Source organism: Pleurodeles waltl, chromosome 1_1 (genome assembly GCF_031143425.1).
Source record: "Pleurodeles waltl isolate 20211129_DDA chromosome 1_1, aPleWal1.hap1.20221129, whole genome shotgun sequence".
Lineage (NCBI taxonomy): Eukaryota > Metazoa > Chordata > Amphibia > Caudata > Salamandridae > Pleurodeles > Pleurodeles waltl.
The window spans coordinates 253,570,148-253,583,059 of record NC_090436.1 but is presented as its reverse complement, the minus strand read 5'-3'; the positions used below and the strand labels follow the sequence as shown (position 1 = coordinate 253,583,059).

The 12,912-nt window shown below is 48.3% G+C and overlaps 1 protein-coding gene across 2 annotated transcripts in view; it reads right to left on the bottom strand.

Moving 5' to 3' along the window:
- NIM1K (NIM1 serine/threonine protein kinase) overlaps positions 1-12,912 on the bottom strand; it is a 320,818-nt gene that overhangs the window by 94,144 nt on the left and 213,762 nt on the right. The window lies entirely within an intron of this gene.

Sequence of the window (12,912 nt, the reverse complement as noted above, 5' to 3'; positions counted from 1 at the left end):
TCACCAAATTGTCTTTGGGGGTGCCCAGCATCCAGTAGCAGCAAGATGTCTGCGATGGCTGACCGATATGTGACTTGGACTTCTTCAGCTTTAATTTCCCCAGTGTTGTCCTGGGAGGGGGGAGAGGGGGCAGGCAACTGACCCTTGGAGTCTCTGCTTTGGACTGGTGCCGGGGATCAGTGCTTCCCCGAGCAAGGCATGGAAAACAAGGTCCAAACTCCGCCAGCCCAAAATGCAGCAGGTGCAGTCACTCCGACGTCGCAGCCTCTCTTTGTGCGCTTCCAGCGGGTGGAGAGTAGTCTCCTTCTTGTCCTTTTTCCAGGTCCAGTGAGTACTGTGGACTAACGTGCCAGGGGTGTCATATTTATCCCAGAAAAGTGCCCTGAGGGGACAACCCGGTTCCTAGCGCATGAGGGACTAGGTTCCCTCCTAATTAGTGATGAAGTTCCTGTGGTGTGTGGCATCTGGCTATCTCAGAATGCCACATTCTTGCCCCCTTCAAGATGGCACGACCCTTCCTCAGTTGTGAGGAGCAAGGTAGCCCAACCTAGAGGTGTGGCTACCTGGTGTCAATGCACCCATGGTAGAACCGTTTTTGGGGTGAGTTTTCCACCTTTGGCCCTGTCTTCATACTGTCTACAATGACAAAAGACACCCTGCTGAGGGGTGCTGGGCTGGACAGCACATCAAAGGCGACTTCCCCTTTAAGCATAACTCCGGGCTTATCCCCTGGATGGCCAAACTGGCAGAGGAGGTGACAACTCGCTACTATCGGCACTGCCTTTCTCCTTGAGCCTGGGAGTCATTCAGAAAGCTGTTTGAGTGTGTGTTCCTTAGTGAGGCTGCTGGATGTGCAGAGTAGAGTGGGCACTTTCCTAAAAGTGGCCTACTATTAATAGTGATATTAATTTCGACCTGAGCATCAGATCGTATTTAATGTCACAATTAATTTGATACCTCACATGACCCAGTTTGGTAGTCCCAGTCAACAATTAGCCGGGTGGGGATTTCACCTGATAACCCTGTGTTAGCCAATGGGGCACCAACTTTACACACAGCAAAACAACAATTTGGAAGTGTTGTTGTCAAGACATATTGAAATATAAATGTCTCTCTTAACAAAATATAGCGCCCTGCCATAGGGTTCTCCAGGCCTTCATTAGGGGAGACTTGCATATAATGTTAAGGGGCAGAGAGGCTTTTCCATTAATTTAAATGGCAAAGTCGAACTGGCAGTGAGGACACTGTCCTTCCAGTCTGCAGTGGCAAGCTAGGGGCCATTTTATGCCTTGTCACATGAAGGGTGGCACAAACAGTGCTGCATCCCTGAGTGGACACTCTGCCTACATGCCCTGGTACCCTGAGTACTGTATACTAGGGACTTATAATTAAGTCAGGCCGTGCCAATTGGGTGTATTCAATTAAACATATACTTTGCAAGGATCAGTGACATAATACCCAGCCAAAAATATCTGGTCAAATTTACTATTCCCACTCCAGTCTGTGCAATAGTAGGGAAAGCGTTGGACTCAGAAGGAGGAACATTTACTATTCCCACTCCAGTCTGTGCAACAGTAGGGAAAGTGGTGGATTCAGAAGGGGTAAATTTTACTATTCCAGTTCAAATTTGTGCAACAGTAAGAAAAGCATTGGACTCCAGAAAGATTAAATTTACTTTTCCCACTCCAGTCTGTGTAACAGTAGGGAAAGCGCAGGACTCAGAAGGGGTAACATTTATTATTCCCACTCCAGCCTGTGCAACAGAAGGGAAAGTTTTGGACTCAGGAGGGATACAATTTACTATTCTTACTCCAGTCTGTGCAACAGTAGGGAAAATAGTGGACTCTAAATGGGTCAAATGTACTATTCCCACTCCAGTCTGTGCAACAGTGGGGAAAGTTTTGGAAAGAAGAATGTAGTCCACTTAAAACACATAACATAATTTGATAACTAATGCACCAAAAAGATAAGCATTTTAATATAAAAAATTATATATATCAATGTAAACAAGATTTACACATTTTAAAAAATATTCTTTATTGGCATTTACAAGATTATACCACAGTAAACAGAAAATGTGCATAAAAAGCTCAACACCTTCACATTGATCTATGGGCAATCATCAATCTCAGTGACGTGACGCCAGCGTGTGAGGCTGCTGGAGTGGTGTTAATAGGCATGTGCAGGCCATGTTTCCCTCTGCTAACGAAAGCACTCGACAGATGATGGAAGGGATGGCAGGCCAGGCCAGCCCTCCTCCTGTGACATCAACCAGTGTTGGGGGAACCTTAATCACTCAAATCTCTGACAGTGTAACGACCTGGTGCCTCAAAAAACAAACTAAACATGGATTGAAGTACCCAGGACATCAGGAAGAGTCAAGTGGAGGTATAACGTCCCAATAGTGCAACTGGCCAGTCTAAGTATGTATGGAGGGGAGTGGGAGGGTGAGGTCCACCTCTCGTCCTACTGCACCGTGCCATGGCGTCAGTCTCAGCAATCGCCCAAAAGAGCAAGACCCTGAGCCACAGATCAGTCACCAGCAGCTGTCCTGCTTTCCAGGACATGGCTATCAGGCATTTGAGGGCCACTCCGGGGAACATCCTGTGTAGTGGTGGGGTGTAAGGTATATAAAATGTAAATAACTGAACATTTCAGCCTCACGTTACGGGACACTTGTTTTATTTGCCTGAGCGTCATCCCCTATTGTCTGTCGGATAAGACTGTGCATAGGCATTCCTCCCACCTGGGTTTACTGAACAACGAAAGAGCGGCATCCTCAGCCTGAAAGGCCATATAGAGGACCATGACTGCTTTGTGGCCAAATCCATGGGTTAGCAAACATTGCAGCCCCTGATGCAGGGCCGGTGTGTCCTGGCCTGCTCTCCATAAACGTCTGAGTTCCAGCACAAAGGTGTTAGACCTTAAACACTTGGCCAGTATGTAGGCCAATGAAGTCCTGCAAGCCCTATCAATCTCATGCTTCCTAACTCTTTATTCACTGCCATACCCTCTGCCATCAAATCAACCGACAACCAATGCATTAGCCATTGCAGCTGTGCTGCTGCGAAATAAGACTCTAGATCAGGCACCCCCCGGCCGCCCTCCATCAATGGGCGATGCAATGTACAGATAGACTTGCTTGCAGGCCCCCCATATGAGATTGGAAATTAGGCTCCGCAGGTCTCTAAAATAAGTCCTTATGGGTATCACATGCACTGTCACAAAGAAATAGAGGAGACCCTGGAGTATCAAAATCTTCACAATATATGCAACAGGGTCAGGTATCCAAAAGCCCAGGGACCGCCTCACCAAGGTGAGGGCCCTGCTGTGATTACCATCTAGGAAATCTCGGTCTGCGTGATAAATACAGGGAGTGCAGAATTATTAGGCAAATTAGTATTTTGACCACATCATCCTCTTTATGCATGTTGTCTTACTCCAAGCTGTATAGGCTCAAAAGCCTACTACCAATTAAGCATATTAGGTGATGTGCATCTCTGTAATGAGAAGGGGTGTGGTCTAATGACATCAACACCCTATATCAGGTGTGCATAATTATTAGGCAACTTCCTTTCCTTTGGCAAAATGGGTCAAAAGAAGGACTTGACAGGCTCAGAAAAGTCAAAAATAGTGAGATATCTTGCAGAGGGATGCAGCACTCTTAAAATTGCAAAGCTTCTGAAGCGTGATCATCGAACAATCAAGCGTTTCATTCAAAATAGTCAACAGGGTCGCAAGAAGCGTGTGGAAAAACCAAGGCGCAAAATAACTGCCCATGAACTGAGAAAAGTCAAGCGTGCAGCTGCCACGATGCCACTTGCCACCAGTTTCGCCATATTTCAGAGCTGCAACATCACTGGAGTGCCCAAAAGCACAAGGTGTGCAATACTCAGAGACATGGCCAAGGTAAGAAAGGCTGAAAGACGACCACCACTGAACAAGACACACAAGCTGAAACGTCAAGACTGGGCCAAGAAATATCTCAAGACTGATTTTCTAAGGTTTTATGGACTGATGAAATGAGAGTGAGTCTTGATGGGCCAGATGGATGGGCCCGTGGCTGGATTGGTAAAGGGCAGAGAGCTCCAGTCCGACTCAGACGCCAGCAAGGTGGAGGTGGAGTACTGGTTTGGGCTGGTATCATCAAAGATGAGCTTGTGGGGCCTTTTCAGGTTGAGGATGGAGTCAAGCTCAACTCCCAGTCCTACTGCCAGTTCCTGGTAGACACCTTCTTCAAGCAGTGGTACAGGAAGAAGTCTGCATCCTTCAAGAAAAACATGATTTTCATGCAGGACAATGCTCCATCACACGCGTCCAAGTACTCCACAGCATGGCTGGCAAGAAAGGGTATAAAAGAAGGAAATCTAATGACATGGCCTCCTTGTTCACCTGATCTGAACCCCATTGAGAACCTGTGGTCCATCATCAAATGTGAGATTTACAAGGAGGGAAAACAGTACACCTCTCTGAACAGTGTCTGGGAGGCTGTGGTTGCTGCTGCACGCAATGTTGATGGTGAACAGATCAAAACACTGACAGAATCCATGGATGGCAGGCTTTTGAGTGTCCTTGCAAAGAAAGGTGGCTATATTGGTCACTGATTTGTTTTTGTTTTGTTTTTGAATGTCAGAAATGTATATTTGTGAATGTTGAGATGTTATATTGGTTTCACTGGTAATAATAAATAATTGAAATGGGTATATATTTGTTTTTTGTTAAGTTGCCTAATAATTATGCACAGTAATAGTCACCTGCACACACAGATATCCCCCTAACATAGCTAAAACGAAAAACAAACTAAAAACTACTTCCAAAAATATTCAGCTTTGATATTAATGAGTTTTTTGGGTTCATTGAGAACATGGTTGTTGTTCAATAATAAAATTAATCCTCAAAAATACAACTTGCCTAATAATTCTGCACTCCCTGTATGCACCCCAAGGTAGCGAAACGTTTCAAGCCTCCAAGGCAGACGTTAAGTCTCGAATCGTTCCACATCTACGTACTCTAGCTTCTGCAGGGGATAGATGCAAGACTTCTCCAAGTTCACTCTCAGGCCCGCCATGTCGCTGAACTCGTCCAGCGTGGCAAAGAGCTGGGAGCTTTCTATCCGGGCTTCGCATGTACACCCGCAATCTGCAATGCGCGAGGCATCGTGCCAATGGTTGCCCGTTGCTATACCCCACCTTGGGCCCTCAGCAAATGTTCAACGGCTCCATAGCCCCATAAGAAGCAGCCCTGTCGTGTGCCCCTGCCAATCTGGAACTGACAGGAAATATGGAGGCCCACCTGTACCGTGGCCCGGGGTGGAGTATATAGCAGTCAAACCCAACCCAGTAACTCAGGGCCCATCCCAAAGGCCTCTATCACAGCCATCAGATAGGGCCATGCAAGGGTGTCAAAGCCCTTTTCGAAGACTGCCCCCGGGAACAACCCCAGGCCCCCCAACTGTGCCCATGATCTGGCAGAGTCTACGCATGTTAGAGGAAGTGGCCCTGTTTGGGACAAACCCACATTGGTCAGGGTGCAGCATAGTCGGGAGTAGTGGTAGGAACCTGTTCGCAAGGGCCTTGCTCAAGATTTTATAGTCAATATTAAGCACTGACAATGGACTGTAGGAACTCACCTCCAGGGGGTCATGCAGCACCCTACAAGGGCCTCCCACAGGTGCACCTACCAGTAAACTGCAAGCTGGGACCTTATTTCTAGCCATCTTGCTGATGGCAATGTGAATTTACTCTCACTGCAGGGGCTGCTCGAACTCCTGGAATTGTAAAGGGCTCAAGCAAGGAAGGGTAGCCCTTGCTATATAAGTCTGGAGGCGGTCAGGGGCGGGATCCGCTGGTGGAGAATACAGCTGTTCAAAGTACTGGGCAAAAGTCTCACACGTCGGTCTGTGAGTTCACAACAGCTCCCTAGGGGGCACGAATTGCACCAGATCAAGACCCCCCTAGCGAATACAGAGTACTCAGTTCCAAAGTGTTGCCCATTCCATCGCCATGCTCCTTCACCATCTCAGGGGCAGTGAGATGTGTCTCCTGGAGGCAGGCTATATGTATGTGTCAGTGCCTGAGATAGGCATAAATCCTATGTCGGTGCACAGAGGTTGGCATCCTCCTGATGTTCCATGTCAGTGCATTGTGTCTGACCACCATGATGAACAGTTGGCATTCCCCTCCTGGGGTCTGTGTATAAATGCACCCCCCGATAGACTCAAAGCCCCTCTCCACCCAACTCCCACTCAGATCAATCCCGGTATTAGACAACAAAAAGAACAAACAATAATCACATCATCCATTCCCTTGGCTTGGATACCAAAGGGCATCACTCCACAATGTCCAAACAGAGCATAAGGTGGCCTAAGGCACCACCGTTGAGGTCAGAGCTTACGGAAGTCTCTTGGGGTCGGGCCGAATAGCACTGAAGATTAAGGCCCTCAATATGTCCCTGGCGGATGGCGGTATTTTGGAGAAAGGTACTGTCAACAGGCTAGCGGTACCTTTCCCCAAAATATGACATTGGCGGTTTGGCTCAAACCAAACCACCAATGTACCACTCCGTCCGTCAGGGCGGTAACAGCCGTTGGGCTGGAGACTTCAGTCTCCAGACAGGCGGCTGTCACTGTCCCACCCACGGGATAATGACCCCGCCTACCACCATGGTTTTCGTGACAATCTTACCGCCACAAAAACCATGGCGATAGGCACTATCAGTTCCAGGGAATTCCTTCACTGATAGGGGTCTCCCCCGATCCCCTCCCACCCCAGGGGCCTCCCCCACCATTCCCCTCCCGAACTCCCCCGACATACACGCACATTCACGCACCAACATACACACACATACACACTCATACCCACATTCACCCACACATGCATACATTCACTCTCACACGCACATCAACACACACTGACATACATTCTAGTACACACGCATTCACACCACACAACATACATGCACACTCACACCCATTCATGCATACACGCATTCCACACGCCACACACCCGCATGCACGCACACAATCACATACACACACACACACACCCCCACACAACACTCCCCACCCCCCTCCCCTGTCGGAGCACCCGACTTACCTGCTTGCAGGGGGTCCTCTGGCAGGAGACGGAACGCGGTGCTGCTGCCAGCAGCAGCGTCCGCCAGCAGAACACTGCCAGGCCGTATCATGTGCCATGATACGGTCTGTAGCGGTCAACTGGCCTGGCGCTGCTGCTGGCAGCTGCACCACCTTACCGCCGTCCACCACCATGACCGTAGGCGGAATTCCGCCAGCCTTCTGGTGGAATTCCAGCTATGGTTATTATTTGGCGAACGGTAGGTAGCCACAGCAACGGTGCTTTGGCGGTCATTACCGCGTATGTCTTAATGAGGGCCTAAGTTTCGATTATACGACGGAACACCGAATTAAAAACAACTATTAACCTTAACAACGAGGTCGGAACACCGACCTCGTCCTTAATACTAATGATTTTACCACGAATGCCTTAACAACGATATTTCGTTGTAAAGGCATTCCTGATAAAACCATTACTAATAGGCACCATTCACCCTACATCCCTCACCCCACCTCCCCAACCCCACCCCAAAACCTAAAACCCCTGACCCCCCACCCCCTCCCCAAAACCAAAAACGCCCCACCCCCCCAACCCAACCCCAAAACCTAAAACCCCCTGACCCCCCCACCCCCTCCCCAAAACCAAAAACGCCCCACCCCCAACCCCAAAACCTAAAACCCCCTGACCCCCTCCCCAAAACCAAAAACGCCCCATCCCCCAACCCCACCACAAAACCTAAAACCCCCTGACCCCCACCCCCTCCCCAAAACCAAAAACGCCCCACCCCCCCAACCCCACCCCAAAACCTAAAACCCCCTGACCCCCCACCCCCTCCCCAAAACCCAAAACGCCCCACCCCCCAACCCCACCCCAAAACCTAAAACCCCCTGAGCCCCCCACCCCCTCCCCAAAACCAAAAACGCCCCACCCCCAACCCCAAAACCTAAAACCCCCTGACCCCCCACCCCCTCCCCAAAACCAAAAACGCCCCATCCCCCCAACCCCACCACAAAACCTAAAACCCCCTGACCCCACCCCCTCCCCAAAACCAAAAACACCCCATCCCCCCAACCCCACCACAAAACCTAAAACCCCCTAACCCCCACCCCCTCCCCAAAACCAAAAACGCCCCACCCCCCCAACCCCACCCCAAAACCTAAAACCCCCTGACCCCCCACCCCCTCCCCAAAACCTAAACCCACTACTTACCTTAGTCAACCCCTTGTCACCTGCGTCGTCCTCCTTCACCAACTCCCTTCTTTGTACCTTAACCACGGATGTTCGTTGTTCAGAACATACGTAGTTAAAGCACAAAAAAACGAAGTCGTGGTTAAAGAAATCGTTGTTGCGCTTTCGTTAACCACGACTTTCGTAATAAAAAAGTCGTAAAAAAGGATGTTTCCCCCAAGTTTCTGACAGGCCAAAGCGACCCAGGCCCATCTAGGGAGCATGTCAAGCCCCATGCCAAGCATAAACCTGAGCATGTTGACCACACACCCATGTGGTACCTTCTCATCCCAAAATCTTCCCCTCTCCCTTGTCCCCCACCTGCATCACTCACCAACCCAAAGCATATTCCCAGGTCAGGCAACTCCCTTTGGGGCAAACTCACCGATATGATTGTGGAGTCCCCATCCGTGGACCCCAGTCCGGGTGACCCCAAGACTAAGTCCTGGTCAGTGTCTGGGACCAACACGTGGAATAGACTGGCGCTGTGCAAGGTGACTTCTGCCACTACCTGCGCCCTCTCCAAGGCCACCTGCTCAGCTGAGGGGCGTGAACGAGATCTCTGCGGTTTGCGCCGTCATTTAAGGCACCCATCTGACCAGCCGTGCAGGTCTCTGACCTCTTCAGTGTCTTGCTCCTGGGCGCCTTTGGTTATCAGCCATGTCCAGGACTTTTCGGGTGGAGGAGAAAAAATGCATAGTATACGAGTCAATCACTCAGAGCCGTGCCAGAAAGGGCAGGGCATATTTCAATCCCAAGGCCCGAAGCTGCACCTTCGCTGCTACAAATCTGCTGTGCCATCTCTGAACTTCTGCAGCGTAATTTGCATAAGCTATGATGGTGCTATCATTATATGACCAGGGGCCCTTGGCACACAACAATTTTAGGATCAGCTCCATACCTCTACAGTTGAGCAATTGTGCAATCACAGGACATGGTGGGGCTTCCGGGGCAGGTGGGCGGTCGGATATGCTGTATGCGTGTTCTACAGAAAAGATCTTTGGAGTTCGGTCGAGTAACACCATCTGCAGCAACCAATCCTCAAGGAAGAGCTCCATGTTGGGGCCCTCCACTCTCTTGGGAAAGCCCAGAAAATTGTTATTATTAATTCTTGAGCGTCCCTCAGCATCTTTTGCTCTGGCCTTGAGGTCCCGCACCTCGGCCTGTACCACCTTCATTTGCTCCTAGGCAGCCACAAAAGAAGGCCGCATGGACGTCAGAGAGGATTCCGCTTTATCATCTCTCTCCACTAATTTGGCGTGGTCCACCCGCAGGAGTCCCGTTTCCATTTGAATGGCCCGAAGCTGGGTCTCCATAGTGGTCTTTGAGTCTTGGATTGCCTGTAGTGCCTTATCAAGCACCGTAATATGATGTTCAAGCTTGCTTTTTAGCTGACTGATCGGGTCCACCACCGCAGGGGAAGCCACCAACATAGACATGATAGATTTCTGGAGGATTGGAGCTTGGAAGTCTTTGGCCTGACCATACCCACCCAATCATTGCTTCTTGAACACCAAGAGGGAAGGAGGGATGGTTTTGGCATCTCCAGGCGTATCTATTCAGGCACACCAAAAGTAGGCCTAGAGAAACAACAACAGGGGACGGCCCACTAATCTCACTTCCCCTCTCCAGTGTCTCACAGAGCATGGGCACCTCTAGCACCCATCTTACACAGCGCAGGTAGGACATGCAGTGGTTTGATACAAGCTCAGCCCACAGGTAATCCCTCTTAGTCATTGTTGTGGGTGCTGCAAGCACACCCCAACTAGCCGCCCTGAGCGCTCACCTCACCGCTCCTCAGGGGCTCACCTCACAGGAACAGTGCTATGTCCAATATGTCACCAAGCAGGTTGCTGGACCATGAGTCTCCAGGGCCCCATCTGTCTTTGCAAGCCTCAGTGTCAGAAGGGGCAGCGTGTCCTCACTTGCAGGCTGGAGGCGGGGCGGGAAGGAGGAGGCACATTAGGATTCTGCAGAAAGTCTCCACAAGCCAGGTGAGGGGAAGGCACCTCGGGCCCCCTTATATCTTGAGATCAGGCAGGCTACTGTGCTTCACCCCAGATCAACGCGCATGTGTCTGAGCTACCATGGCACCCCCTCGGGTACAGCCGATCTGGCCTCTCTGCATAACCTGCAGGTAACAAATTTGATTCCAGACAGTAGCAACTCAGGGACTGATTAAGAGTTTGGTGGAGGAGTTACTCCGTCACAAATGTGACGAATATCCCATCCGCCGTATTACAAGTTCCATAGGCTATAATGAAATTGTAATTCGGTGGCCAGGATATCTGTCGCGTTTGTGACGGGGTAATACCCTCCGCTAAAGGCTATCTCAGGTCCCCAGTATTTTACCATTCAGAGGCTGACATCAATAAATAGACTACGGAGGTTGATAAATAGATTAACCTTAAATTTGATTAAAGTAACACCTGTGATTTACCGCACTAACAAGTAGCAGTACTGACATTTTAATCACTACATAAAAATACAAATTATCACTGAGCTGCTATTGTGTACTCGTGGACCATAACATCTGTGTGCGTGCTCCTCCAGACTCCGAAGCTGAAGGAGTGATTGTGTACAGGGACTGTCTGCATTTTTCACAACTTCTTTATGCGTATGCTGCCAGCCAGTCTCAAACCTTTCTTCTCCATGAACATCAATAGCATAAACGTCCTGCTGCTATCCTGATCTGACCACTCTCTGATTCTCTATGAATATCTCATCAATATTACTTCTTTGCTGATGGCTCAGGGTTCTTATCAATGGGATTCAAGATTATTTTATCATGCTTTCAACAAAATAATTTCTACCCAAGAGTGCTCACCAACAGAAAAACTGGACTCACAAGAAAGGTATGAGTGCCAACCTATTGGCATTGTTGACCCCCTGAACTGTCACAGGCCTAAGCCCAAGAAATCAGATTCCAGCAGATGTCAGAATCATTGCTAAAATAGGACACATAAAAAAGATGATCAAGTCCAATTCCATCACTTGACCTGACAGCCAAATTCACCTACAGCAGAAGTCATAAATCTGCCATATGTAGAGGCAACATAGTGTAACAATCATTGCTAAATCAATGCAACAGAAAACAACTGAACTCTTTACCAAACTACAAGTGTTAAGCTTTCTAATCCACCACTTCATCATCTCTGTAGCTTGTGAATTCTCTAAATGTCACAGCAATTCAGATCACTCCTGAGACCTCTTCTATTTCAGAACTGGGTGCTGAAAAGGCAGCAAAGAACTTTAAAACCTTATCAACCACCCACACCATCTGCAACTGTTGGGTGGCTAAGCTGAGGCTCTCTGCGATCTTATTTCTTGTAGTGGCATTCATCAGTTCAACAATTAACTTCTTTCTCAACTTTATCTTGATGGTCTTATGCCTAGATCAGACAATATCCCTTGCTTATACTGAGAACTAAAGGACACACAATACACTTGCACTACCAAAGCTGTTTCATAATCTCACCAATAAAAGGTGTTTATTTACTATATTGACATAGGCATGCTTGATCTTAACATAAACCATCTGCTTTATAGAAATGGTTCAATCTCCTTGTTTCCCTTACAAACAATTTCCAGGTGCCACAACAGCAGTGTGGGGCAATTGATAAAATCCTAAAACGTAAATTAACAGCAGTGAAGTCTCCAACTCATCATCGCTTTAGACTCATCTCAGACTTCCAGGCACTGCTAAAGCCAGTTCTGCATACCTTCCCCCTTAAAAAACAAATCTGACTGCCCCCGAGTAATTACTAACTAACATTTCATCCCATCTTTAGCATGGAATCACCTCATAGCTGTTAGGGCAGAGATGCTGAGTCTTCTCACAAGACCTGTTCTTGATCAGTGTCTTACCAGCCTTCAGTATTGTTCACCATGGTACTGCTTTGCAACCTCAATAAATCAATAGGCATTGATAGCCCTCCTCAAAAATGGGTTGTCTCCTATTTTTCCAACTGCAACGGATAAGTGAAATTTTAACCCGACAGGTCTCTGACTACAAACATATGTGGAGAGTGTTTCAAGGATGAGACTTGTCACAAAGCCTCATCAGTGTTACTCTGTTGGCTCAATTACTGAGACTAAATAGAGTTTGGTCTGCCAGTTATCATGCATACGAAACTTAAGCTATCCGAAAACCTTGTGCTCTCCTAATCATTGACCAAAATTATTTGGACTACAGCTTCCCTGCAATAAAGTCCTCATCATGCATTTGTAGCTGATGAAGGAACACGATGGACCCAAGATGCATTGCATAACTCACAAGGGTTTGTTCAGCCTCATGATTCACTATCTTACCAGGCATTTCAGCTGTCCAAGTACTTGAGGTTAACTTTCCAAACATATTGTCCATCCATGAGAAAAGTTATCATTCACTCTGTGGGAACAATATATTTTCATACCATCTTCCTATGGAACTTTCTTCCATTCCACATTACATGAATTCAGAAGGGCTCTGAAGACTCTACTTTTCCACATGACCTAGGGCTGCAGACATTTAACAGTGCCAGCGTTGATCTCATTGCCTTCCCTTTCTCCACCTCCCCTCCCAGTTGTGAACACTCAATGGAGTACCATAAATAAATAGGTTGGTAATGTA